Raw genomic sequence first — 27,672 nt, 5'->3', positions numbered from 1 at the left:
AGGCATTTACTCAATCCTTATTCTCCTTGACCTATCTGCTGCTTTTGACACTGTTGATCACTACCTACTAGGGATGTGAATCGGGCTTCGGACGATTGAAAATATCGGACGATATTTTCAAAATCATCAGAAATCGGGGGCTCCCGATAAGAAAACCCCACGGTTTTGTTCCTGGGGTTCTCTTATCGTTTTGGGGGAGAGCGGGAAAAAAGGCACACCAAAACAATCCCTAAACCCACCCCGACCCTTTAAAACTGTTCCCTTAGCTTCCCCCACCCTCCCGAACCCCCCCAAAACTTTTTACAAGTACCTGGTGATCCAGTGGGGGTCCCGGGAGCCATCTCCTGCTCTCGGGGCCGTCGGCTGCCACTAATCAAAATGGCACCGATGGCCCTTTGCCCTTACCATGTGACAGGGTATCTGTGCCATTGGCCGGCCCCTGTCACATGGTAGGAGCACTGGATGGCCCACGCTATTTTTAAAGATGGCGCCGGCCGTCCATTACTCCTAACATGTGACAGGGCCTGGTCAATGGCACGGATACCCTGTCACATGGTAAGGGCAAAGGGCCATCAGCGCCATTTTTATTAGTGGCAGCCGACGGCCCCGAGAGCGGGAGATCGTTCCCAGGACTTCCACTGGACCACCAGGTACTTGTAAAAAGTTTTGGAGGGATTCGGGAGGGTGGGGAAAGCTAAGGGAACAGTTTTAAAGGGTCGGGTGGGTTTTTTTGTTTATCGGCCCGGGCGCAGCCGATAAACAAAACCGCGATCGGGCCACACAAAAAAAAAATTAATGATGTGAATCGGAACCGGAATTGGAACCGATTCCGGTTCCGATTCACATCTCTACTACCTACTCCTTGATACTCACTTGGATTTTGGGACTCTGTCCTGTCTAGGTTCTCTTTTTACATAGAAACATAGAAATGACGGCAGAAGAAGACCAAACGGCCCATCCAGTCTGCCCAGCAAGCTATGCACTTTTATTTTTTCCTCTTACTTGTTAAGCTTGACTCTTAGTACCTTTTAGTTTTATTTCCCTTCCACCCCACCATTAATGTAGAGAGCAGTGTTGGAACTGCATCTAATTGAATATGTAGCTTAGTTAGGGGTAGTAACAGCCTGAAAAAGCAAGCTACATCCATGCTTTTGTTTACTCGACTATGTAATTTAGTCCTTGTTGGTTGTTGTCTATATATATAGATACTCTTTTCTACATTGCCCCTGCCATTGAAGCAGAGAGCTATGCTGGCTATGCATTGAAGGTGAAGTAACAGACTTTCTCCCCTGCCGTTGAAGCAAAGAGCTATGCGTTGAAAGTGAAATATCAGACTTTCTCCCCTGCCATTGAAGCAGAGAGCTATGCTGGCTATGCGTTGAAAGTGAAGTAACAGACTTTCTCCCCTGCCGTTGAAGCAGACAGCTATGCGTTGAAAGTGAAATATTAGACTTTCTCCCCTGCCATTGAAGCAGAGAGCTATGTTGGCTATGCATTGAAGGTGACGTAACAGACTTTCTCCCCTGCCGTTGAAGCAGAGAGCTATGCTGGATATGCGTTGAAAGTGAAGTATCAGACTTTCTCCCCTGCCGTTGAAGCAGACAGCTATGCGTTGAAAGTGAAATATTAGACTTTCTCCCCTGCCATTGAAGCAGAGAGCTATGCTGGATATGCGTTGAAAGTGAAGTATCAGACTTTCTCCCCTGCCGTTGAAGCAGAGAGCTGTGCTGGCTATGCGTTGAAAGTGAAGTATCAGACTTTCTCCCCTGCCGTTGAAGCAGAGAGCTGTGCTGGCTATGCGTTGAAAGTGAAGTAACAGACGTTCTCCCCTGCCGTTGAAGCAGAGAGCTATGAGTTGAAAGTGAAGTAACAGACTTTCTCCCCTGCCGTTGAAGCAGAGAGCTATGCGTTGAAAGTGAAGTATCAGACTTTCTCCCCTGCTGTTGAAACAGAGAGCAATGCTGGATATTTGTTGAAAGTGAAGTATCAGTATCAGATTTTCTCCCCTGCCATTGAAGCAGAGAGCTATGCTGGCTATGCGTTGTAAGTGAAGTAACAGACTTTCTCCCCTGCCGTTGAAGCAGAGAGCTATGCTGGCTATGCATTGAAAGTGAAGTATCAGACTTTCTCCCCTGCCGTTGAAGCAGAGAGCTATGCTGGCTATGCGTTGGAAGTGAAGTATCAGGCTTATTTGGTTTGGGGGTAGTAACCGCCGTAACACGCAAGCTACACCCCGCTTTTTTGTGAATGCAAATCCTTTTTTTTTTTTCCACATTTCCTCTTACCGTTGAAGCTTAGAGTAATGTTGGAGTCGCATTAACCGTGTGTATGTATATTGAATAAGGGTATTATCTCCAGGTAGTAGCCTTCATTCCCGCGAGCCACCCCCTCTTCAATCACGTCCTCTAGACTTGATGGATCCACAGTGTTTATCCCACGCCCCTTTGAAGTCCTTCACAGTTCTGGTCTTCACCACTTCCTCCGGAAGGGCATTCCAGGCATCCACCACCCTCTCTGTGAAGAAATACTTCCTGACATTGGTTCTGAGTCTTCCTTCCTGGAGCTTCAGCTCGTGACCCCTGGTTCTGCTGATTTTTTTTTGACGGAAAAGGTTTGTCGTTGTCTTTGGATCGTTAAAACTTTTCAAGTATCTGAAAGTTTGAATCATATCACCCCTGCTCCTCCTTTCTTCCAGGGTGTACATATTTAGATTCTTCAATCTCTCCTCATAAGTCATTCGATGAAGACCCTCCACCTTTCTGGTCGCCCTTCTCTGTACCGCTTCCATCTTGTCTCTGTCTCTTTGTAGATATGGTCTCCAGAAATGAACACAGTACTCCAGGTGAGGCCTCACCAAGGACCTGTACAAGGGGATAATCACTTCCCTTTTCTTACTCGATATTCCTCTCTCTATGCAGCCCAGCATTCTTCTGGCTTTTGCCTCTCCCAATCCACTTTTAGCACGTCCTCTAAAAGATTTTATTCTACTGCTATCCCACCATCAATTGGTGTGCTTCAAGACTCTGTCCTGGACCTTCTTTTCTCTCTCTATACTAATTTCCTTGATGTTCTGATCCCCTTTTAAGACTTTCAATACCATCTTTATGCTGATGATTCCCAGATTTACTTCTCTATAACACAGCTTTCATCAGGAATCTAGCCCCAAATTTTAGCCTGCTTGTTTGACATTGCCGCCTGGATGTCCTACCGCTTCCCCTTAAACTTAACACAGTCAAGAAAGTGCACCCTCTCTTTCCCCCCTTTCTCCTCTTTCTCCTTTCTCTAGTTCTGTAGATATCACTGTAATCCTCTCAGTCTACTCAGCCTATAACCTTGGGGTTGCTCTCTCCTTTTCTACACATATCCAAAACATTGCTAAAATGTGTTGTTTCTTTCTATATACCATCAAATATCACCATAGGCAGGGGCAGATTGGCCTATCAGGGGATTGGGCATCCCCCGGTGGGCTGGTTGCTCTGGTCACGTGGTCTGCCGAGCACTTTTCTTTTACAGAAGATGCTTATTCCAGAGTCTATGATTATTAAGAAAAAGGTGGAATCATTGGAGACCAAGATAAAAACACAACCATTTAAAACTAAGACACTGTCTGGGAAAATATCTGAATTAGAATATCAGGAAGTTCATGTTGCAGATATAAAGAACAACACTCTTATTTCAAGGTAATTGAGAAGTGTATTTAAATTTAAGAAATTATGAGTTGTCAAATTTCCAAAAGTTCAGTCAATTTTGTGGCGTCAGCCATTTAAAAATTATCTGGTGGACTGTTTACAAATTCCCAGGGAGGAGATTGCAACTTTTGCTAGGCTTTATTATTGTTCTTCTCCTTAACTTTCTCTAACTAATATGCCACTATTATTATTGCAAGAGCTGAAGTCTTCTCTGGACACCTCTTCAGAAAAAAAACACATTAATGATTTTTGTCTTGGAACCTGAGAAGAACTGGGTATTGTGTTTATTTTTGTCATAATCAAACTAAAACCTTTGACAGTAACTTTAAAATGAGTATGCGGGCACACATATGCATGTATATATGGGCGTGGCCAGATACACGGTAATTTAATATCCTGCACACACATACGCACGTATGTTATAAAATAACCCTGGCTCGCAAATGTATGTGCCTAATTTTAAGCATATCCATAATGAGGTTGATGTTCAAAGGATTTGTCTCAGTAACTTTTGGTGGCAGCCAGACAAAAACCAAGATTTCAAAATTTTTCCCTGCTCCCCAATTAAATTTTGTCCAGGTAGCTCTGTACCAGCAGAAACTTTTGCCAGATAAAACAAGGTGGTGATGCAGGCATTCTAGGGGCTGGTGATTTTAGCTGGTGATTGCTGATATTCAGCATAGCTGCTAAAGTTAGCCAGGTAAGTCAGATTGAAAATATACTTGTCCTAAGGTTATCCAGATAACTTTATCTGGGTATATTCAGTGGCAGACTTATCTAGATAAGTGACACCAAATATCTGGGGAAAGTTTCTCACCAGCCCAAGAGTATGTTATTAAGAGGAGCTTGCCTTTAACCTAGTGCTTTTGTTGAAATGCTTGACACTGCAGAGGAGCACCCTTGCACTCTAAATTTACCACTGCTGTAATGAATGAGCGAAACTGACTTGCAATGACATTAAAGACTCACTCAAGTTTTTTTTAAAATGTGTTCAAACTTTGAGGCTCACTTTATCAAACTGTCTACAGTGGGACAGATTCATTGATTTCCTGCTGGCCTGTCTTCCATGGGAAAATCTCACTAGCCTCAGACACTTGAATTGCGCTGAATTTCATTCACTTAGTATCTTCATCTGGAGCCAATTTACTCATGCCACATCCAGAGGTGGTTCTATAATGAGGGAGGGTAAGGCGGCCACTTTAGGCGGCAAGATTTTGAGGGGGCAAAATTGTTCCCTGAAACCTTCCTGCCACAGCTGCCTCACCCTTCATTCAGGCAAACAACTGTGCTGGCAGGAAAAGCTGTGGTGCTGGCGGCATGGAGCAGTGACATACTGGCGGGGTTTCCACTCCCACCAGCAAAAGAAAGGTCCTGTGGCGGCGCAGAATTGTGATGTGCTGGTGGGATTCCCACTCCCTTCTAGCAAAAGGACGATCCAGCAGCCAAAGTAGAGTCACTGTGTGCTGCCATTGTTTTCCTGGCAGTTGGCGGTAGGAAAGGGCCTAGGGTGCCACCAGTGTTTCCCCCACAGCTGGTGGCAGAAGAGGCCTTTTCCCATTGATAGCAGGGCTGATTTAGCCATGCTGTCATGGGAACTGTCAATCAGGGCCCGGGAGGCGAAGCTTCCAAAGTAGAGGTCAGAGCTTTGCTCTGTGCAGCTGCGCATGTGTTCCCACGCAAGAAAACAGAATCTCCTCAGTCTGTAATTAAGCAGTATGTGAATATAAATTACGGTAGGTCGACTATCCAGGGAGGCGGTAGGTCAGCATGGCTAATTCATCCTGCTATCTACGGAAACACCATTTACGGTAAGCAAACTTGCTTTTTCCCGTTGATAGCAGGGCTGAATTAGTCATGCTGTCATGGGAGTCCTAAGCTCCCGATCACTCTGTATCGTTTGTGCACATATGTGTTATGCATGATCCAGTCTTGGTGGAAAGTCGACTATGTAATTAAGTCGTTAAAGATTGAAGAATTTCTCGTCCCATTCTGGCGTCATCAGATGTCTGCTGATCTAAGCAGTAGTGGGACGTGAACATGTGCAGGGATGACCATGTAGCCGCTTTGCATATGACTATGGGGTGCACGTGTCTCAGATGTGCTATTGAGGTCACCACTGCTCTTACTTGATGAGCATTCGGATGGGAAGATAGGTTCACCTTCTGCTTTTTATAGCAGAATTGGATACATTGCACAATCCAGCTGGAGATGTTTCGTTTAGCTACCGGAAGGCCTGGTGCATTTGGGTTGAATGATACAAACAATTGAGATGATCATGAGTCTGATTGTGTCCTCCTCTTGTAGTAGGCCGACGCTCTCTTACAGTCCAATGTGTGTAACAATCGTTCCCTGTCATTTTGATGTGGTTTAGGGAAGAATGTTGGTAGTTCTATTGATTGATTTAAGTGGAACTGCAAAATTTCTTTCGGGAGGAATGAAGGATGAGTTCAAAGGACGGCTGTGATGATAAAACTGTAGATATGGACTATAATGGACTAAAGCTTGGAGTTCGCTGACCCTGCATGCTGTGGTTACTGCTATGAGGAAGACTACCTTCCATGTAAGGTACTTTATGTGGGCTGAGTCCATAGGTTCAAATGGCAATAGCATGAGTTGTTCCAAGATTAGGTTGAGGTTCCACGGTACCGGTGGCTTGGAGATAGGTGGTCTAAGGTGAGAGAGAGTCCTTTGAGAAATCGAGATACCAATGGATGGGTTGAGATGGGCTGACCACGATGTGGTCTACGATATGTCGCTATGGCACTGAGGTGAACTCTGATTGAAAAAGTTGCTAGGCCTGACGTGGATAATGTGTGGAGGTAGTCCAGTAGTGATTCAGATGAACAGTCTAAGGGATGTAGTCCTTTTGACGTGCACCAGGTAGAGTATCATTTCCATTTAAACCTGTAATTCCTTTTTGTGGATGGTTTTCTGGACTCTAAAATTATTTCCTGGGCTGCGACTGAGATGCCTTGCTCTGTCAGGAGGACCCGCTCAACCTCCATGCAGTTAAATGGAGGGAGGAATGCATCGGGTGAAGAGGGGTTCCCCCTTCCTGTACTAAGAAATCTGGTCGATTTGGTAATCTGATTGGCTCTTCGATGGAGAGATGTAGCAGGTAGGTGTACCACGGCTGTCTGGGCCAAGCCAGTGCTATTAATATCAGTTGAGCTGCATCTCGTATGCATTTCTGTATCGTCCTCATGATGAGAGGTATTGGGGAAATGCATACATTAGGTCCTCTGTCCAAGGTTGAGGAAGGCGTCCTGTGCTGTCCTTCAATGACTGCCCCATACCGAGCAGAAGCGGTGAACCTTCGTGTTATCTTCCGTGGCGAAGAGGTCCATTGTCGGTACTCCCCACTTGGCGAATATCTCCTGAGTCACTTGCTGGTTGAGTGACCATTTATGAGGGTAGAATATCCGGCTTAACCTGTCTGCCCAAGTATTGACAATTCCCGGTAGGTAAGTTGCCTGAAGGTGGATGGAGTGGCAGTTTGCGTGGTCAAAGATGAGAAGTGTCTCTCTGCAGAGGGGCCATGAACCTGACCCTCCTTGCTTGTTTATGTAAAACATTGCTACCTGATTGTCAGTGTACACCATGACTCGAAGACCTTGAAGGTGAGGGAGAAAGGTTTGTAAAGTATTCCGTATTGCTCTGAGTTCTAGCAAATTGATTTGTAAATTCTGTTCCTGTAGAGACCATTGTCCTTATGTTTGCAAGTGGTCTAAATGTGATCCCCAGCCCTTGCGAGAGGCATCGGTGGTAAGTACCGTGTTGTGCAGGGGAGTACTTAATAAGGCACCTTTGGTTAGTGTTGTCTATTTTAGCCACCAATCTATATCCTTCGTCATTTCTGAAGTTAGAACCAACCTTTTCGTTAATGGTTGTGAGTGTTGTTTCCATTGTTGTTTCAAATCCCACTGTAGGCAACGCATATGTAATCTGGTGTTGCATACAGTGTAAATGGCTGCTGCCATGTGTCCATACCATGAGTATCTGGCGCGATGAAGGTCTCTACATAATCATAAGAGAGCGCAAGAGACTTCCTGTCCACCAGCAGGAAGGCTCTGTTCCGTGTGGTGATGAAACGAGCTCCTATGAACTGAAGAATTTGTGTTGGGTTTAGGTTGGATTTTTGGTAGTTGACCACCAGCCCCATTCGGTCCAAGCACTCGAACATTTGTTGAAGATGACTGATGAGCGTGGTAGGATTCGATGCTACTAGGAGCCAGTCATCGAGGTATGGAAAGATTCGTAAACCTCGCTGATGGAGGGATGCCACCACCATTGCCACGCACTTCATGAAGACTCTGGGGGACGCTGATATGCCAAACAGGAGAATTTTGTATTGGTAGTGCTGGTCCTTGTATTGGAAGGACAGGTAATGCCATGAAGATGGATTGATAGGGATGTGGGTATAAGCATCATTCAAATCTATCGAGCACATCCAATCACTGGGTTGAAGAAGGGGCAGAATGGTTTTTAAGGATACCATTTTGAATTTCTCTTTGACCAGGTATTTTTTCAACTCAAGGAGATCCAGAATTGGTCAGAGGCCACCGGATTTCTTGGGAATTAGGAAATGTGGTGAGTAAAACCCCTTGTTCCAGGCATTATGTGGGATAATTCATATTTCCCGCTGGTGTCATAGCGATGCTATCTCTTCCACCAGTTGGGGTTGGATTACTCTGGCTCCCCTTGCTGTTAGATGAGGAAGCAGGGGTCTGGTTAAGAATTGGAGTTGGTAGCCCTGCTGAACGATGTCCAATACCCAACAATCTGTTGTTATGGCTTCCCACACCGAGAAGTGTGATGTTATCCTGCCCGGTGGCACTGGCTGTGGTGGTGGCATCTGTAGCCCTAAAAAGATAGGGGTGCTTTGATTGAGGTTGAAGGTTGCTGGCCTTGGGTTCGTTGGGTCCTAGGCCAACCCCTCCTGTTTTGTGCTGGCTGTTGCTGCGTCCATTGAAATGGTTGGTATGTGGGAGATCGATATGGGGGATATGGCTGGAATGGCCGACATTGAAATTGTTATCTGCGAGATGGAGCATGTAGATGGATTTATCAGAAATTGCACTGCTACTGACTACTCCTTTAAATTGGCAACCATTTCCTGAAATCGATCCCCAAACAAGTTATCTCCCTTGCACGGCAAGTTTGCTAACTTGTCATGCACGTCTTCACGGATCGCACTTGCCTGGAGCCAAGCCATCCTTCTAGCTGCTATGGCTGACGCTGAGGCTCTTGAAGAGGTTTCAAAAGCTTCATAGACTGTGCATAGGAGGTGTCTAATACCCTCCTCCATATCCTGAACTGCTTGCGGAATGGCCGTTGTAGTCGGGTCAACGGTGGTAAGCATTACTTTCACTGATTGTAAGCACACGTATAAATATTGCACCATATAAAACTGATGCTGCTGTACATGAGCAGAAAGCATAGCAGCTTGGAATGCTTCCTTCACAAAGTCGTCAAGATAGCGATGGTCTTTCCCTGGGGGAGTGGACGCATGCAGCCTGGACTTTTTCGTGTGCTATATGGCAGATTCCACTACTATTGATGTATGAGGCAGTTGTGGAAGGGAGTAGTATGGTGACTGCTTCATTTTGAATTTTAAATCCGTCTTTCTAGAGACTGGGGGCGTAGTAAATGGTGTCTCTCAATACTGTATCTAACACTCTATGTGGAGGCAAGGAAGTGGATTCCACCGGTAAATCAAAAGTTTTTAACGGGCCCAATGTTTCCGCTCTTGAGTCTGGGATTTTTTGTATTTCCAAGTGAAGGATGGATCCCATTTTTTCTAGAACTTAGGGTATGATAAGTCCTCAGGTGGGGAATAGGGTTCTGGCGGATCTTCAGGAGGGTTTGATGGATACCCCGTAGATGTGTCTGGAGATGTCTGAGGTGAGTCGGGTCTTAAGGGTGAAGGAGGCACTTGTGCAGGTAGCTGAGGCCTGAGTGGTTGGGGCGATATTGGGCGTTCCGGGGATGGCCCCCTTGTGGGTTGTGGTGACCCTGGTGGACTAGTTGTAGGCGAAGATGGTAGGGTAAAGGTAGACTAAATCATCTCAAAAAACCCTGAGAGGGCTGCAGACAATTGAGAGAAAGCCTCCTGGGACTGAGGTGGCATATGCGGCTTTGAGGATCGATTGGAACCCGGTGGTGGCACTGCTGCCAATAATATATTCGAGTCTGGAGCCCCAGACTGTCTTTTTTTGTGGGTGTAGTTCTTCTGTGACTCATCTCTTTTTTGCCAATGGCTCTTGCAGAACATGGCTCAGATCACGGTTAGAGTCAGAAGATAGGTCAGAGAAGACCTGTGAGGGTGACGATGAAAAAGAGGAGTGGGATGTTATGTTGACCCATTCATCCTCTGACTGAAAAACAGGCCCCGGAGTCCACTGTCTGAAGGATGAACTTGATTGTCTAGAGAGTTGAGGGCTTGATAAGGGTAAGTCCTCTCGTCTCGAATCACCCTTAGCTTTTGTGGGGACTGTGTCGGGCGATGAGTGCCGGGATACATGGCTTCCTGAGTCGGTTTTCTTGTGTTTTTTGTGCAGGCTGGTCCCAGCCTTATTCGATTTGGTTGTTGCCAACTGTTTCACTGTGAGGTGCATCGATTGCTTTGACATTTTTAAAGTTTGAGCTGATTGGGACGCGTTGTGGGTCGATTGTGTCATTCTCTGCATTGGCGGCGCTTGTTTGTGGGTCGGTCCTGCGTCATGTTTCAATTCCATTGCTGAATGCGTCGGAGTCGACGCAGTTCTCGATAACGGCGCAGCATGCATCGAAGTTCACGATTGCACCGTTGTCGATGCTTTATGCGTTGACTTTGGCGCTGAGTGTGTCGACGACGGCGCCGTTGGCCTACATTGTTGATGTTTCGATGCCATGGCGGTATGATGATCCCCGCTCTGCGTCGTGGGTCCTGGGTGCGATCGACGCACCAACTCTGATTTATCCCGATGGGCTTTGGTCTTTGATTTATGGGGGTCCCGACTCCTATGGACATCCTTGGGTCCTATATCCCCTCGGGGTTAGACCCATCCACCCATCTAACGACAAGGATCTCCTTACCATTGGGGCCTGTGCCTTAGAGGGGCCTGGTGATGAATGGGCCTCTGACTGTGGGGCATATGAACCTCCAGTGCTGATCCTGAGGTCTTCTATCTTTTGAGCTCTCTGTTGTTGGGCCCTGGGTGACATGCGTCCACAGTGTTTGTATGTGCTCTGGTCATGTTCAGGTCCCAAGCACTTATAAAACTGTTCATGGCCATCTGTGATGGACATGATTTTGCCGCATCTACACGGCTTAAATTCCGATGGTCGTGGGATCATTTTCTTTGACATTTTCTTCTTTCCAGTTTGAAAAACTGAGGAGACTGAAGCTCTGCGAGTGTTCCCACGCGTGGAAAAAACAGAATGAAGAGATTCTGTTTTCCTTCGTGGAAGGACACGCGCAGCCGCTCAGAGTAAAGCTCTACGGAAACACCATTTATGGTGTTTCCGTAGAGCTTTCCGTGTTTGCTGTGCAGCCAGAGAAAAGGTCCAAATTGTGTGTGTGACAGAGACTTACCCTGTGAGAGTAAGTGTCTGTATCTGAGAGAGACTTTGTGAGTGTGTTTGAGAGAGTGTGTGTATGCATATGAGAGGGTGGGGGTGTATATGCATGTGTATGTATGAAAAAGTGAGTGCATGTATGAGAGGGAGGGTAGGTGTGGGTGGATGTCTTTATAAGAGGGTATGTGTCTGTATGAAAGGGAGGGTGGGAGTGTCTGTGTGAAAGGGTATGTGTGAAAGTATGAGAGGGTGTGTGGGGGTGAGTGTGTGTATAAGTGGTTTTGTGTATATATGAAATGGGTATGTATGTGAAAGGGAAGGTGGGTGTGGGTGGGTCTCTGTATGAGAGGGCATGTGTCTGTATGAGTGTATATGTGTGCATGAGAGGATGAGTGTGTGTGTGTGTATATATATATATATATATATATATATATATATATATGAGAGGGTGGGTGGGGGTGTATGTATGGGTGGGTGTGTGTATGTGTGGGTGAGTATGTATCTGATGTGTGTGGGGGTGTATGTGTGTATGTGTGTGAGTGAGGGTATGTGTGTGTGTATGAGTGGGTGGTGTGTGTGTGTGTTTGAAAGGGTGGTGGGGTAGTGTGTGTGTATGAGAGAGTGGTGGTTTGTGTGTGTATGAGAGGGTAGTGGAATGTGTATAAGAGGGTGGTGGGGTGTGTGGTGTATGTATGAGAGGGTGGTGGGGGTATGTGTGTGTATATGAGAAAGAGCATGTGTGTGTGTATGTGTATGTGTATATATGAGGAGTACGTGTGTATATGTGTATATATGAGGTGTGTGTATATGTGTATGTATGACAGGGGTGTTTGTGTGTGTATATATGTGTATGTATGAGAGGGTGTTTGTGTGTGTGTGTGTGTATGTATGTACGAGAGGGTTTTTGTGTGTGTATAATATATGTGTATGATATGTGTATGTGTGTGTCTATGAGAGAGAGTGCCTGAGCATATGTGTGTGCATGTGTGAAAGTACCTGTATATCTGTGTGTGAGAGAGGTTAAAATTTGTACTCCTTTCTCCAATCTATGACTCAGGAAGACTGGAAATCTAAAGTTCCTAGGAATGGAGAGTGGAAGATTTTTTTTTTTATCCTTGTTAGTTTTAATTATTGGATGTGATGTATCTGTTGTTTTGAAATATTTTATTAGTGTTTGGTAATATTTTAAACATTTTTATATGTGTTTTTAATTGGCTGAATTTATTAGCAGGTTTGATATTCTTTTTATTGGTATGTTTAATGTTTTATATTTCTTGATGTGTTTGCATTGCTTATATTTTGGCTTCTTATGATTTCCAGTTCAGTTTTGATTTTTTAAGTTTCTTTATTCTGTATCAGGTGAGAGTTCTGCTTGTGTAACTGAGGTTTTAGGTATTCTGGTAGCATGTAGTTTCTGTGTAGGGATTTACAACAATCAGGCTTTAATCTGTTTTCCTAATAGGAGGTGTATTAGTGTTTAGGGCCTGATGTAATATTTGTAGAATGGCTTTTTCATAGGGTGAGTGCTGGCAACTATGATATGGAAGGCTTACTGGAATTGTAGCTCAGTTTGTTCCTGGCTTTCTGTGGGCCAAGTCCACACCCAGTGACTTTACCAAAAGCCTAATATCATATGGGATCCAGTAAACTGCCTTGATTACTATGAGAAGGGTAGTTTATTATGTCTATTAAACTATTATTATTGAAAGTGTGGTTTGTTTTTTTTTGCAGTGTATGCCTATATAATATGGGGTACATTTTAAGAAACAGCGCGCCTTCCGGCAGTAGCAACTTACGCGCGCCAGCGCAGCAGGCCCTGACACAGGCCACTGTGTCGGGGCACTCGGCCACGCCCCCGAAACGCCCCCGAGCCAGAAACACGCCCCCGGACATGCCCCGAAAACGCCGCATCACTCCCGACACATCCCCCGACACATCCCCCGACACACCTCCCCAGGCAAGCCCCGGGACTTACGCGTGTCCCGGGGCTTGCGCGCACCACCGAGCCTATGCAAAATAGGCTCGGCGCGCGCAGGGGGGTTTTAATAGGATTACGCGCGTACCTTATGCGCGTAACCCTTTTAAAATCCGGCCCTATATATGTTGCTGTAAGTGATATTTTTACTTCAGGCGTAGGGAAATTAAATTTTAAGTTAGGGAAGTTAAATTCTAAAATGGAAAAGAATGCAGAAGTTTTAATTATGTGGAGAGGGGAATGATGGGGGAATGAAAGGCTGTAAGGTTTGTCTAGGCAGGGCATCTATTACCCTTGTATCAGCCCTAAGAGAGAGTGTGCCACACACACACAGACTCCCACCATTCACCAACCTCTCTCACACCCCCAGGGGGCAGATCCCGGAGAAGGGTGGGAGGCAGGCAATAGGGAATGAAGGAGTCCTATTTCTACATCCAGGAGGTGGGGCGGCCAAATTTATTCTATGGGGACATCATACTTTTTGTCGTTGCTTTTTCTAGCTCTTGATTATGGGAAACTGTCAGTACTTTATGTTGCTGGGTATGTATGTGCAAGGGCGCATTCTGGTTTACATATCCTACGTCACAAAGAAAGGGAAAAAAAGATCCTACAGATGCAGCCTCCACCCTTCATTAATATAATTACCTGCCAGTAGAGCAGAAACTGCACATACACCTAAACCATATAGGATGGACCGCGAGATTGCACATATGAATGCACACATGCCTTCCGCCTCCAATTACAAGGACTAAAACGAGAGAGGTTATCAGAAAAAGTAGCTTTAGCAATCAGATTCAGAAGGCATTAACTGTCAGTGAAAGCCTGGCAAATCTAGTCAGTGGTGATTTTTAAAAAATAAACATACATTCCAACTAATTCTTTCAAGCTGTGCATTCTGTGGTGCAGTGCACTGTGAGCTGTGATTTCTGTTTGCAAATAAGCAAGGAGGAATACTCATCTTACCATTTCTGCTGCCTCTTAGGGTGCTTTGGAATTTTTACAGCTATTGTTAGGTTTGTGATTTTTAAGCTTGTTTATGATCCAATGGTCAGTCTCTTCTCCTCTTAGCTAGGAGGGAATAAAGATGATCAATTACCGTATTTTTCACTCCATAAGATGCACTTTTTTCCCCCCAAAAGTGGGGGAAAAATGTTTGTGCATCTTATGGAGTGAATGTAGCGTCTCTCCCTTTCGTGCGCCATCCCCCTCCTCCTCCTCCCAACTCAGCCCAATCAGTATGGTGGCGCAGGTTAAATGTATCGTCTTCTGCCGGCAGAGCTTGAGCTCCCTGCCGGTCTGCTGTTCCCGGGGTGCATCTTACTGCGAAGCTCGGCGTGGTGCAGGTCAAACATCAGCTGTTTGAACCCCGTGTGCTACGGAGGCCCCTCCAGGTCAAACAGCTCCCTGCCGGTCTGCTGTTCCCGGGGTGCCGCCGACCTTCACAGTAAGATGCACCCCGCGGCATCTTATAGAGTGAAAAATACGTATATAATCACCCCTGAAATAGACATCTTATCAAAACATGGCCATGTCAGGTGTATTGGATCCATCATTGTACTAATTTTATGTTTGATTTTATTGTAAATATGCTGTTATTGATATTAAAATTGTAATAGTTTATCACTGTTTTTTAATATTTAATCATATATGTTATTATCTATTTATCTTTTTGTCTACCATTCTTGTTGTTTTCCTATATGGACCAGCACCAAAACCTGAATTTTGTCCATGTTGTTGTATTTTTTGTAACCTGTAAGTTTACTCCATTGTTATTATTTTGTATTTTTTTCCTTTCTTCCTCTTTAATGACCATGGCACCAATGTAAAAAGCAGTGCTAAAGCTACCACGGGGTTTTATACACGTTTTTCCCTCACTAGCCTTACGCAGGTATTTAATAAAGTGTTCGGCGTGGGAAACGTGCACATAAATCTGCTTTAAAACATGCATCTGGTTTAGCACAAGTGCTTGCAAATGAGTCAATTAACTATTCACGGGCTATGCAGAGAGCTGCTCATCAGTTAGTATGGGTTTTTGAACGTGGGTTTTTTAGTGCCTGGTCAGGGCAGGAGTTAAGTTAAAGCGCATGTCTGGAGACCGGTTTATTCTGAGGTAATTGTGGCTTACCCTCACTTTATCTGGATGTTTGGAACACTTTGTTGCAACCGTCGTGGCCCGACGGCTTCACTCCACCTACCTTTCTTTTTCTGTGACTCCTCCTGCTCCCTGTGGACGTCTGGCTGCCACGGCGTCAGCTCGCCGTCCTCTCCGGAGTCCTCGGACCGGCTTGGGCGCTGCCTCCCGCCATGCTCCTCAGGTACCTTAGGGCGCGCGAGCCGCGCGGCCCTCATTCTTATTTCCTCTTTGGCGCGAACCTCAGGGGTGTTCCCCTGTGATGACGTCACGCTGCCCGGATATTTAAGCTTGTTGTTTATTGCTAGCCTTTGAGTTAGCAAGGGTAATTCCTACGGATGGGATTCGCTCTCCGTACCCAGCTACTCTGCCTCCAACTTCTATTTGGACTCTTTACTGTTAACAAGGTACCCGCTCCTCGGGGGCCTCTCTGCTTCTTTCAGGCCACTATCAGGAACCGGTACTCGCTCCTCGAGGGCCCATGTTTCCTGACCCGCTGCCTGTGTCCATCTCCTCTTCTACTTGGAAGAATTCGCTACAGACACCATCTGTGAGTACTATTACCATCTACTTCTCAGAGCTGTTTCCCTGGAACCAGGTACTCACTCTTTGAGGGCCTGCCTCCGTTCCAGCACCAGTGCCATCTTCCACGGAGAACTGCTGCGTGAGTACTTGCCAGCAAGTCTCTGTGCCCAGGGATCTGGTACTCGCTCCTCGAGGGCCAGCTCTCCCTATCTCGGGGCTTCTCCACACTGGGGACTCTGTGAATATCTAAGTGTACTCATTTTCTTCTTCCTACAGCACTGCTACCGGAGAAGCCGCTGTTCCAGCACCCTGAGGACTACTAGCCCAGCCGGGCTCCATCTTCTACTCACTACCGCCACCTCTGGTGGTTTCATAAACTGTCTAATAAAAGATATAATCTGTGTTTGTGTGTCCGGAGCTGAGCCTGACCTGTGGCCCCTCACGGGACCTCCCCCCATGGGCGTGGTCAGCTGCCACAGTGATCAAGGGTCCACCCAAACCCTATAAAACATAACACACTTTTGTGGGTTGGCTATAGAAATCTCTGCTGCATTCCAGTGCCTGCCAGCATCCACTGGTACAGCTGCCACGCAGTCGGAGACGGAACATGAAGGGGTTAAACATTGCTCTACCCACCTTCAGTTCCACTCCTGGACTGCTAACTTTTTCACTGTTTTATAAAAAGGGGTGGCTTTCACCCTGAGAATCACTTGCAGGGTATCACATTAATGCGGGGTTCAGCGTGGGTTTCTAAGCAGTTTATTACATAGGACTGTGAGTGCGCATTTTTGTGCAGGTTTCATTTTTGCGCAGATTTTCTGCATGCAACTCTTTTGCATACACGTCCTTTATTACATCCCGTGGAGCCTCTTGCTTTTGTTGCGTGCACTGACAACTAGCGCCAATATCACCGCGGGTCTTATTACATCGGCTCCTATATATGTTGCTTTGACAACATGTAAAATTGTCATGCCAATAAAGTTATCTGAATTTGAATCATCAGATAACATCTCTTGCTATATTGGGACCTCTGTCAGCATGGACAAGTAGCAATGCCTGTTCACATTTAAAGAAACTTTGAAGCTCAGAATCTCAGAGGTTGTTTGGTTTGTTCATATCTAAATTGTACCTAATTTTCAAAAATATGCTTCATTCCAGAAAAGTTTAAATAAACTCAAGCATATGTTTTCTTCTAATTTCACGCATCTGAAATGTGTTTTCAAAGTGACCTGATGATCCAGTGGCAGTGCTTCATGCTGTCATGCTGAAGTCCTGGAGTTGATTTCTAGACTTGCCTCCTCTTCATCTGGCTTGGCAGGGGCTGCAGAATTTACAAAAGTGGTATTCACAGTCCCTGGGAAGGTGGGTACACCTACAGGAGGGAACCAGGTTACAAATAGAGCCGGTTTTGAGGCAGCTGTGTGGCCTTTTACTGAGGACTATTGCTGTGGTGGCTAGGTTATAGAGACTTGAGCCTAATTGGGGAAAATCCTCTAATGGCTCAAATTAAGGCCCATGGCATCTCAGTTTTGGACTCCCAGTGAAAGAAATGGCAGTGAGTGGTGCTGGTACTTGATATGACTATGCTGGAAGCTCAGATTTGAGGAAGATGATCTACTCCACATCCACACAAGATGAGCTTACTTTAAGAGGGATATATTATTTACTATAAATATATTATAGTTGCATGATAAACAGTTATTAATTAAAACTTGATTACATGCTTCTAATAGAAAACAATAGTACCTGCCATTCGAAAAGAAAGCTAATTCTAGCTCAATACATCTGTTGATAGTCCAAAGACAGAGTATCGCTCAGTCTACTTCTAATGCAACAATCTTGAAAAAGCAAGTACTTTATTGTTAAAAAGAGTTCTGCCATAGGCAAAGGGAAAAATCCTATTGAACAAAAGGTCCTAACATAGATATGTCAAGGACTTAAATAAATGTAATCAATGAATGAAAACCCTCTTTATAAACTATTATAGTGGAGGTGATGTATTTTGTTAACCAAAGTCCATGGGATGCATTGTGCGAAAAAAAAAAAGTCTTCCTTATTTATCTCAGTCAAGGTAATAATCAAATGATTTTTCTTTGGTAAATATGTTTACCTTTGTAAAAAATAGGGTGTGATTATTGCCTCCATAAATATGGCTAAAACTATGTGCACTGAATGACAGGATGCATACTTCTAGCCATGCCAAAATTGGGCAGTACTGGTGGCAGAGGCAGGAAAGCATGTGCAAAGGATTTCATTATAAAATCCCTGTGTGTACGTTCAGGCACCTGCTGCTGTACCCCTATTTCTATGCAAATGCAAAGCATTAAGGTACTTTGTATCTGTGGCTGAGTGTCTGGCCTGAATATTTTAGAGAGAAACTATGAGTGGTTGGGGGGGGGGGGGGAGTTCCCTTTGAAAATTAACTTGCGGGTCTGCAGCTATAAAGTACCCTTGGGCCTGCAAGCTCACCACGGAGTTCCATTACTGCCCACTTTCAGCCGAATTTTAAATTGGCTACGCACGTTAAAAAACGGGGCTTACGTGCACTGCGCGCATTTTCAAAGGGACCCGGCCATGCGCTTACCTCCTGTTATGCGCAGAAGTGCCAGGCCGAAGGAAAGGGGCGGGGAGGGGGCGGGGCCAGAGGAGGCCGGTACAGAGCCTATTGGCTGCTGTGCCGGGGAAGCGCACGCTGGGAGTTGGCCGGCGCGAAAAAGTTGCTTCTGCTCCAACAGAGCAGTAAGCAACTTAACAAAAACAGGGTAAGGTAGGAAAAAGGATTTAGGGGGTGGGAAGGACAGGAGAAGAGGGAGGGAGTATGAACAGGAGGATAGGGAAGTTCCCTCCCAGTCTGCTCGCATGTTAAAAAATCTGTGCTTCCATGTACGCGTGCCGGGAAGCATGCGCACCTTTAAAAATCTACCCCTTTATGCACAACTCTTTTTACTCAACTTTCGAAAGGAAAAGGAGGCTTATGAGATCACTAAGAGGGCAATTTTAAAAGCGTTGCTCACACAAAAATGCCACAAATGTACGTGGGCAGCGCATGAACAACGCAGATTTTAAAAAGCTGCAAAATACGTATGAACCCATGCATGCAAGAGGAATACGGAGGAGGAAAAGAGGTGGGGCATGGTTTTCCATTGTGGGGCCAAGATTTACGCACATACCTCCATATTTTAAAACTGAAAATTGCAGCGTGCGTTCGCTTGATAACCATGTAACCTTACTGCTGCTCCTGAGGAGGAGCAAGTCTGTAGATGTTGAGTTTTAGGGCTTTTAGAACAGGGTGAGGGGTCCGGGTCAATTGGGCAGCGTGCAGGATGAAGAACCAGAGGGGTCTGAAAGAATTCAACATTAAATGGACACACTGGTAGACTAATTGGAAAACTGGGAATGTGCCTCGCGCGAGCACATTTTAAAATCCGATGAAATACGCCCATAAAAGCCGACAAAATCCTATGGAAGACACTGCGCGCTAGCTGTGCTCGAGTAACCTCTTAAACTTAGGAGCATACTTGCGCGTGGTCGGTGTATTTTACAACATATGCGCGCAAATGAGTGCACGATTACAAATTCCAGCAGATCTTTGGTTGTGTGCCGATATGCATGTGTATGGGCGCATGCGCGTTTGTTTTAAAATTACCGTCTAAGTCTTTGTGTCCCTAAATTTTCAGGACATGACAGTGGTGGGTATTTTTTTTTTTTTTAATTCATATGTATGCGTGTTCCAGAAAGTAGGATTCATTTAGCTCTGGCTGTAACTTCTTGTCTTAAGATCAGGCCTTACATGTTCCCCATCTCACAGCTTCTTAAAGAAGAACGAGCGATATGACGGAAAATGTTTCTCTTTTCATTGAAAAATCCTGAGGGTTAATTAAATCTTATCACCCACTCAGGATCAACAGGCAAGTGAAAAGGGGGACGGGATTTCTGTCACATAATTCTAAGCTGTAAATTAGGGACATGAGTGGGGAGAGGGGAACAGTGCTGTTCTGAGGATTGTCTCCAACTCAGCTATCCAATTTCTAGCTTGGGGAAGAGATCTTTCTTCTGCTGTCACTTCTTATTGCTGTGTAGTAATGTTTGATAGAGTTTGAATGATTCTGGTTCACCTGGTAAAATAAGGATTTGGAGTTTTCAAAATTCTTGGCAGGATCAGGAAAATGTTTTTGCATGTTCTTGTTAATTCTCCCAAATCAGCTGCAGAACCAACGAGCCGTTTATTGTCTGAAGTATTGGACTGGTTCCTTGAATTCATTTTTCCAGTTATCTTCAATCTTTAATTATCTGGTGGTCAACATTACAGTATCGACCTTCCCTTAACCTGAAAAATCAGGAAAAATAGATCCTAGTAATAATATTGCTGCAGAACTCCCATCTTAATGAGTCATTACTCTAAAGTTCTTTAATTAAATGACTTCAGTCACCAGTGCGGTGATAAATGACACAAAGAATACTAAAAGGGTGCCTCCCAGAACTGAAATAGTTCTTTTTCTTGAATAACCTATTACCAACTATCTTTATATTTAAAGATTGAGAGAGAATGTGTGACAATACTGCAAATCTGGGGATGTTCCATGGAGCAGGAAACAGAGCTGAGAACTTCTGTGAATGAAGAGTCCTCAGTGCTTGGTCACAATGCTGACTGGACAAGCTTACGCTCAGTCCAATCAACTGAGCTGCACTTTACAAGGAGAATTCTTATATTGTTAAATGCATTTCTAAATACAGACTTAAAACAGATGGTGAATATTTTTTTTTCTGCACGGGGAGAAGATGAGGCAAGGGTTCTTTTAAAATCATGGCATCTTCAGTGCATTGTGGAAGGAGATTAGGCGGGGTGCCAACACGTCCATGCTGCCCTGGCAATTGGCAGGAAGAGCGCTCTGTTTCATAGGTGTGGTTGGCACTTGTCACCCGAATCTGAGGTGGAGTGCTTCACTTTTCATTGCAGCCAGCTTCCTCCAGCCTGAGGCATTCATTCCCCAGTTTGCTCTTGCACCAGCCTTTCAGGTTGGCAGTGGAGTCTGCGTTACATCAGAGACATCAGGCCGTTGCTGAGGTTTTGTATTTTACATGACAATACGCAAGACAAGGAAGCTCGACCTTAACAGACCAAGATGGCATCATAGCTCAACTATGAATGCTATGCTTGTAGCCTGTTTATTATTAACTATAATAATAATAATAATAATAATTATGTGCCTTCATTAGTTTGTCAGGTAGTAACAGAGCTTGTTGTAGGCATCCCAATTAAGCCCACATCATTTTTTTTTCTGCAGTTCACACCATACCTCCACATTAGTGGTAACTAGGGTTTTCTAACTTAAAAAAAGTGTAGAGGACAACTTTTTCTGTAACATGCCTACCAAAAATCATTCCTTCATTTCATGCCATAGACCTGACTGCTCTTGATATTAGCACCAGATAGCAAATCTGTAAACATCTGACTTTAAAGCCAATCTACTAAAGTCAATGACATGGAAATCAGTTTGGAGGTACATTTTGTGCATTAAAGTTAGCTTAAGAACGCTGATATTAATGCAAAACAAATTAACTATACCTCCCTTAGGTGAAGTTCCTCAAGGTACTGGGTCTGCATTAATGTTCGCATGTTTTTGATGGATTTTTCTCTCCTTGTCTTGTATCTGCCAGGGTGGGAACTGGGTGTGTGTGCAGCAGGTACCCCCACAACTCCAGCAGAAACACTTACTGTGAAGTAGAAATGAGTCAGAGCTCTTCTGTGGCAGCATGCAAGGATTCTTTATTTGGGAAACTGAGATAGAAAACAATAAACATTATATATAGTTACATGGTTCTATACAGGTGATTGTGCTGGAATATAACCAGAACAGCAAGCAGGGAGAAAGACTCACTAGTAAGGGCTATATCCTATCCAGTAGCCTTTGCAGAACCACCTCTTCCCCTACCAGGGTTAGGTGACATACACACTGGGGAGTGTTATCCCCTTGCTGTCTGGTCTAGAGAATGAATTTCCGCTGTTACTCCTCCAACAGTTTTAATGTGCATTCTTTTACATATGCAGCTCATCTCTTTTCCTTAGATTTTACATCGATGTTCATCATAGTGCATGCTAAAGGTTCTGATAATGTGCGTAATTGATGTAACACACATTAACACCACTTTTAATGTATCTTAATGTTATTACATTGGCCTCAAAGAGTGACAGAAACCAGCAGATGTTTATTTTAAGAAGAAAACTTTTTTCCCCACGAGTGCCTCTTTTTGAGTGCTATCATTTGATTAAATTTTATTTAGTTAGTTCATTATTCACTAGTGACTAAAATCCATCTTTAATGTTCCCAGTCAGAAAATAATCTCTCTATATATTTAAAAAGCTTGTGTCAGTCGGTCATGTCAGTCACACTTGTGTGTCTCTGTGACCACCAGAAGGCACTTGGAACAGTGGAAGGTGCAATGTGGAAAAACAATATGCAAAGCACTGTCACACACAAACACGGGCACACGCACACACACACACACACACACACACACACACACACAAATATAGGCACAGACATGCATACACAGGCAGACACACGCAGACACACCCTGCAGGTACAAACACACACAGGCATATGCATCCTGACACATACACACACAGATGCAGAGGCACCCACAGGCACTCACACAGGTTGTTATTGACCAGACAAACCAAGAAATGCTGTATAACACTCACTAAAATGTTCTGTCTGCGAAGCCCTGTCTCTCATGCACCTATACACAAGGACAGGAAAGTATAGGCACACACACAAAGATACACACAAGCTCTTGCAAGTGCGCATAAGCTCACATAGAAATTCCCACAAGCATGAATGCAAGCTTGCACATGTATGCACAAGCAACCATGTGCTCACATGGAAGCACACACAAGCTTGCACAAGTGCATACAAGCTCACAAAAGAGCACACAAGCTCCCACAAGTGCACACACTCGCTGACACACGCACATAGGCAGGGATAGGTGAACAAACGCACACACACACTCAGGCAAACACATATCTACACACATTCAGGCACAGACCCCAGACACACATGCACACATGCATGCACACACAGGCTCTCCCAAACATACACATGTGCAGGCACCCACACAGACATCAGAGGCATCCATACACACCCACACACACACCCACACACACAAAAAAACAGGTATTTACGAGATAAAACAGCAATAGGCAGCAAAAGCAATGCTAAACATGTAGGAGATATGCACATAACACCACGCTGCACTCCCTGCCCTTCCCGCCCCATTTCTTCTTGCTGCTTCCTCCCTCTCCCCCTTTCCACCCAGGCCATTTCTCTCGGTTGGGTCCCAAACATCCAAGAGCCTCTGGGGCCTGGGGGAAGTGGAAGGGGGTGATGGCTGAGGATGAGGCAGGTCTAAAGTGATGCAGCATCGTGAGACCATTACTCAGTGCAGCTGGCGATGCGCCCACCCAGCCACCTGGACTCTTTCCTCTTGCTTCTCATTATTCTGTCTCTGGGGATTTGGTGTTAATGTAGAGCAGGAAAGTGCAATTGTTAGATCTTAATGTTTTGTACGTCTGCTATGCTTGTCCTTAAATGGCGTGGCTTGAGAAGGCAGGGTGGCAGGGTATTCGAGCCGACAATCAAAATTCGATTGGACTGGCAAAGGAGACCGAGGCGGACCCTTAGTGGATCAAAAGCAGCTGAATAGGGATAGGCCCCCCTCCTCTCTAGCTTGAGAGGCATGGGCCAGTATATAGAAGGGGTAATAGGGTAGCACTGTGGAACTGCCCAGCTGGTGGGGCTCCTGTGCCAGATACTCCAGAGACCATAGGAGTTTGATGGTTAATTGCCTGCTTGACCCCTAATGCTCCTTGGCCTCTCTACATGGGGGGGGGGGGGGGGGGCGGGAAGGAAGGGAACAGAACCTTTAGCCTGGGGTGGATCTTGGGGGAGGGCTTTTCTTACACTTGAGATGGCCAGATGAGGGTGCAGAAAGGGGGCCTGCTTTTTGACCATTTTCCCAGCAGGGGCTTGCTCGCCCCCATGGAGGTGAACTTTTGTCCTGGCAATGAACTCCTTAACATTCGCACCTGCTTTTCACTTTATTGGAGCCTTAGCATCTTTAGATGGAAGCACCTGAAGTCCATTTTCTGGAATATTTTTTGTTTTTGCAGACTTTGCACTTCCTGGAAGGTGAGTGCCATGGTTCCTTTTGCCACCTCGCCCAGACTTTTGGGAGCTGCTGGCTCACCTCTGCTGTGGGCACTTTTGGTCTTCTGTGTAGTTCGTGCATCACTTCCTCTCGGCCTATTGAAGTAAGGGAAATGTAAAGAAACCGCATGCAAATGAAATACAACAGCAGATGCGAAAAAGTACAAGTGCAACGCCCATAATCAAATCACTGGATCAATTGCCAGGAACAGCAAAAAAAAAAATATTAGTTACTTTTAAAAACAGATTCTTTTCTTCTGCCCAGGAGTAGTAGTATGTTTTATACCACATTTAAAATTCAAATTTTTTTTTTTGGTAAAGACAAAGACAACTGAGTTGATACTAGACACCTCCTTTTCATTCTGAGTTACATATGGAAGAACTTCCATGCCAATGAAAATTACTTTGTGAGATGGAAGCGAGGAGATGCCCTTCTGCTGTATTACTCCATGTGTGATTTTTTTGCATCATCAGTTCTGTCTAATCTTCGCTGCATGGTCGTTCTTCTTCTACTTTCCCATTTAGCTCTCCTCATACATACATGATTTTCCAGGATTTTTTCAGTTTCATCCCTTCACATCCCCCACAACAAACCTTAACGGCTGAAAAGGAGGAGCCTTTTGGAGGACTTCTTGAGTTACTCACGGACCAACTACTAGGTTTCGCTGTAAGAGCATTGCTGGTCTTTCCCTGATTTCTACCTCCTAGTGCCCCGCCCAAGGCCCTGTGAGTACTACTTTTTGACTGTTAAAACACCACCATGGAATATATGTAAAAGCAAAGCAAATCAATCCAAAGCTTGATTCCATTTAAAGCAATGACAGTGCTGGCCGAGTGGCTCAGTGGTAGTGCTGTGCGCTACTGTGCAGAGAGTTTCCGGCTTGATACTTAGATTAGGCCTTCCGCTCCCTGGGCTGGCAGGGGCTGGGGATGCTGCAGATGGAGGGAATTCATGTTCATTGTTAAGGGCGACACCTAGCTTCCGGTACATGATTCCCAGCCTTAGGACCAGAACTGCAATGACCTGACTAGGAACAGTGGGAGGGTGGGTTAATTTAAAGAGGAGCAAAAATCCCAGGGAATGAAGGCTCATGGTGCCAGAATCCCAGAACTGCTTCTGATTGATGTGTGATAAAAAGCTGACAGAGAGGCAGTAGAATTATTTGTGGTAGTAAGTTTAAAAAAAAAAATAAATCAACATAACACAAAGACCTGGATTCACTAATGCCGCAAGGTTTAGTGAATCCCGGCACTAACGGGGGCGGGGGGCGGGCTGCCAGCGTTGTGCTGAATAACTACACCATAAAAGGTGTAGTTATTCGGCGCGAAATAGGCAGCGAAAAGGCTCCTTACCTTTTCGCTGTCGGCGCCGTCTTCGCGGAGTCGGCCCCGGTGACACCCCGACTCCTCCTCTTCCGGGGCCGACTCCGCCCCGATGTAGCTAGCGCAGGCCTACGCTAAGCTTTCCAGCTATTGCACGCTTGCACTGGTAGTGCAAGCGTGCGATAGCCTTAGAAAATAAGGCCCAAAGTCTCTGTTAAATCCCTTGTGAATTGTTTGATCATTTTAACCAGTGGTGATTTTCTGCCAGGTCATGTCAGGTCACCAACTCAGAACCTTTTAGAGTTTGCTTTCTTTCTCTATTGGGAAAAAGTGAATGCTGGAGGCTGCGGCTCCACCCAACCTGGAACCTTTTATTATTTAGAAAATCACCACGGATTTTAACTTCAAAAGTCTTACATTCCTAGATCGTTTTTGAATTTACCTTTTAGCATCCTGGTCATAAGGTAATTGACGCAGTGATCTGGTCTAGAAAAAAAGGTTCTCCCACAGAGGTGTTACCTTGCTCTTCTCTGTGATGTGTAATCTTGTCTTCAGCTTCTGGTCTGTTTCTGCCAATGTTGTGTGCTGATATAGTCTGCAGCGTGGCGTATTGCGGGGACTTTACCATTTTCTTCATTCTGAATTTTCATTAAGTGTGCTTATCTTTTCAAAAATAAAACAATATTATTCCAAAACAGTAAAACTTTATTCCGTCCTAGAATAACTGTTGAATTCTTTGCCCTTGCTTTAATTTAATAACCCTCTAACATTCATAAATCAATTTTTTTTCACACCTCCTTTAGAAGGATGGCATTCCTTTTAAAGGAGGAGTAGGAATGATAAACAACCATAGCACTGAGTTCCTGAGGGAGTAGCCCTCGTCCCCTCCTTGCATCAGTACGCAACTCCACCTATTGCTCCTGGGCAAAAGGAGGAGAGAACTAAATCCAAAACCACACACACACACACACCTAGTATTTTTGCAATGTTGCATGATTATTTTAATTCCTAAGGTTATCCTCAGGTCAAACGAAGTATATAGATGAACCAAGAGAACAAATCTTGTGGGTAGAATCCCTTAGCTTTTATAGGTGATGCCAAGGGGAAAATGATTTTATTCTAAAGCAGAAGCAGTAGCAATATTTTATTTAAAAAAAACAAACATATAGACAATTTTCAAAGGAGTTTAGCTGGGTAAATTGGGCCTATCAGTCCAACTAAAATTAGGTGCTATCTTTCATATCAGGCATCCTTACAGCTGGGTTAAAAAGAGATGCTCTCGGGGTGATGGGGAGATGGTGGTGGTGTTTAGGTCAAGAAAGTAAAATTGTCCATGCACATACATTTGAAAATCCCCAATCAGCCGCCCGTTGAAATAACAGGCACAAATGTAAGCAGGCGTTTTTAGGGTACATACCTTAAAGCTAGTTTTGGTTTCTGGGAGATGAAAAGCTTCTGAATAGGCTATTTTGCTAATATCTACCATTATAAAAAGGTCTACTCAGGCTGTTCCGAAACTTTCCAAATAATCGATTCACCAGTTTTACTGAAGGAAAGCAGCCTTAAGTCAGACTTGCCGATGAATAAAAATATTTGCAGTTTAAAACCAAAGCGAAGTCTGTAGGGAGGGCAAAACAAAGACAAATTGGATAGAAATGAGTATGATTTTGGGCCTTGTCCTGCTCCAAGGAACAGAATGCATTAAGCTGCTTTATTTCCCTATGCGTATGAGTAATTATTGTAAACCTCCCTGACCAGAGATTCCTCTGAGTGAGCGGCCTATAAGAGTGAATGAATAAATAAATATACTGTCATTTTCAGACATGCAGAGTTGCTTGTATGATGTTGGTCCCCCTATAAAAAAAAAAAAAAAGGCAATGAAACCCTACTGAGGATGTGTAGGTCATGATGTCAGCAATGATGGAAGGGAAAGAAGACAAAACTGTCTGCCCACATGTTTATCTCCATCCCACCTCATTTCCCATACACTGGCAAACACAGCTTCTTAGGAATTACTGGGGAAAACCTCAGCACTGACACGCATGCCATAAAACATGTATTGCCATCAAAAAACTAATTACCAGTGTCTTCGAAAGCTGCCAAGCCTGAGGAATTGCTGGCATTGAAAGCAAGTGTGTGGCTAAAAGTAAGCAAAATAGTCGTTCTCATCTATGAGGTCCAGACTGTATCCTCTTCATGAAGGGACATTAGTCAGACACCTTTTATTTACACACACCGTGCAGTCCTCAACCCCTGTATTGC

This window comes from Rhinatrema bivittatum, chromosome 1, assembly GCF_901001135.1.
Source record: "Rhinatrema bivittatum chromosome 1, aRhiBiv1.1, whole genome shotgun sequence".
Classification (NCBI taxonomy): domain Eukaryota; kingdom Metazoa; phylum Chordata; class Amphibia; order Gymnophiona; family Rhinatrematidae; genus Rhinatrema; species Rhinatrema bivittatum.
This window is presented reverse-complemented; position numbering follows the sequence as displayed.